This window comes from Hippopotamus amphibius, chromosome 4 (genome assembly GCF_030028045.1).
Source record: "Hippopotamus amphibius kiboko isolate mHipAmp2 chromosome 4, mHipAmp2.hap2, whole genome shotgun sequence".
In the NCBI taxonomy this organism is placed as follows: domain Eukaryota; kingdom Metazoa; phylum Chordata; class Mammalia; order Artiodactyla; family Hippopotamidae; genus Hippopotamus; species Hippopotamus amphibius.
In genome coordinates this window covers 93,401,255-93,403,725 of record NC_080189.1, presented here as the reverse complement: position 1 = coordinate 93,403,725, position 2,471 = coordinate 93,401,255, and the positions used below count along the sequence as shown (strand labels likewise).

Genomic DNA, 2,471 nt, shown 5'->3' with positions numbered 1-2,471 from the left:
AGCAGGAAAGGTCATAGGGAAAAAGACAGATTTAGGCTCAATCTATAAATATCACTTGAAATCATCAGTTTAGATGTGGAGAGCCAGAAAAAAGAAAAGTTTGGCAATAAAGATGTATTTGGTCTAATGAATCTTTTGATTCTAAACTTTATTTGTGCCAATCTTATCCATTCAAATTTCTTATAAGTGTAGATTTTTAAAGGAGATAACAGTTTTTAAGAAACATGTTTATTTCATGAGTATGTCCTAATAATTCCATACTTTTAAGGTAAATTTGATAACAAAACAATCACTGAGGTCTTAGATCATATTTGAAATAAATTTGAGTAGGAATTTTCTCAAATTCCTATGATGGAATTGAATGTGTCCCACACTTAGCTTACATGAATTTATGGCAGAGCAAAAAAACTTAGAATATGGAAAGAGAAGTAAAGGAGGGGGTGGGTAAAGAAGAGGAGGAATATTCATTTCAATTATTACTTCTATCTATACTTTCTTGCATTTAACAGGTAAAAGTAATTTCATCTTCTCTAATTATGCAGTTGTTTTGTAATTTTAAAAAAAGCACTGCAGTGCTCGCTTCAGCAGCACATATACTAAAATTGGAACGATACAGAGAAGATTAGCATGGCCCCTGAGCAAGGATGACACGCAAATTCGTGAAGCGTTCCATATTTTTTCACTATGGACATAAGGATTTTTAAAAATTCAATGTGTTATATCATTATATTATCATAATATATTATGTAATATGTTAAAAAAAAAGCACTGCATATTTGTGTTTATGTATCTTCCCTCCCTGATAAATCCTGAGCTTCTTCAAAACAAGGGCCAGTTACCTTTGTAATCCCACTGTGACATAGGAGATTAAAAGTCTGATGTTTGTCCCATAAATCTAGGAAGAACAGATCTATAGTATGATTTTGATTTGTAAAAAGAGGTCATCTCAAAGCACTCAATGTGTTTTTCTTCATATATTTAGGTGTGTCTCAGCAAACGAGTAAAACATGAGGCTGAACAAGTGGAAAAAGCATTCTGACTTCAGATTGAGATGTCAGATAATAGAGTTTGTCCCGATTCTCTGTGATATTCCTCTGGAATAGATGGGATAAATAACAAAGAAGAAAATAGTAAAACACTGAGGATAATGGGAGGTGGGGGTGTGAGCATCACTGACCAATGAGAAAGATCAACACTTTGTAGAGACACTCCAACAGAGAATAGGCTAGAAGGAAGAAGGAAAGAGCAAGTTTTCACAGAGAAACTCTCAGAAGCTCTCATTTCAGAGTGAGGAGGTATGCTAAAGCACAGAAGTGAAAAATAGAGCTGAAGTTCACTGAAAATGTCACTATGGAATAACTGTCCTTAGATGCCAATGCATCTTTGTCTTACCATGAACACACAAATCACAAGCAAACCATATTCTTTTCCAAGCAAATTCTTTGTTGGTTGTAAAGACCATGTGACTACTTATGACAAATGAACAATCAGAAGTGATATGTGTCATTTTGGGGACAGGAACATTCCAGAACTCTCTTTCCATGAATCACAGGCCAGCAACACTGAGATGTTTGCTGCTTTATCAGCCTGCACCCAGAGTGAAGAAATGTGGAACAAAGATCCTGGTCTCTACTGTTATTAAAGTCACTAAGTTTTTTGGCTTGTTTGTTATCTTAGCAAAATATAATCTATTCTTACTTTTCCTATCATTGCATCCAAAAATTGGGGGAAGGGAATGGGAAAACTAAGCTTTTTAGTGTGGACATTTGTACCCCAGAATTTAGCCCTTATCATTTCAGTATCTGGAGGTTCACACAAAATAAAGAAAAAAGATGAAGAGGAGAAAAACAGATTTGACATGAGATATATTTTTTAGAATGAACAAGTTCATCAAATGCCCATCACTTTAAATTTTAAAAGGCTCTCACTTTGACATATTTTCATTAAACTTCAAAAAAAGTAAAGGTGAATATGTTAAAAGCATCTAAAGGCTGTTTTTAAAGAGCTACTCAAAAAATGATGAGAGACAGACAGATGGCCAAGAGGCACATGAAAAGATGCTCAACATTGCTAATTAGCAAAATGCAAATCAAAACTACAATGAGATACCACTTCCCATCCATCAGAATGGCTCTCATCAAAAAGTCTGAACAATAAATGCTGCAGAGGGTGTGGAGAACAGGGAACCTTCCTACACTGTTGGTGGGAATGTGAATTGGTACAGCCATTATGGATAACAGTATGGAGGTTCTTTTAAAAATGAAAAATAGAACTACCATATGATCCAGCAATCCCACTCCTGGGCATATATCCAGAGAGAACCATAATTTTGAAAAGATACATGTACTATTGACACTGCAGCACTATTGACAATAGCCAAGACTTGGAAGCAACCTAAACATCCATGGACAGAGGAATGGATAAAGAAGCTTTGGTACATATATAAAATGGACTATTACTCAGTCACACAA

The 2,471-nt window shown here is 35.0% G+C and overlaps 1 non-coding gene across 1 annotated transcript; it reads left to right on the top strand.

Annotated features, from left to right (window-relative positions):
• Positions 1 to 572: 572 nt before the first annotated feature.
• On the top strand, positions 573 to 679 carry LOC130852902 (U6 spliceosomal RNA). The gene has a single exon (XR_009053602.1). It is a non-coding gene; the product is annotated as a U6 spliceosomal RNA (small nuclear RNA).
• The last annotated feature ends 1,792 nt before the right edge of the window (positions 680 to 2,471 follow it).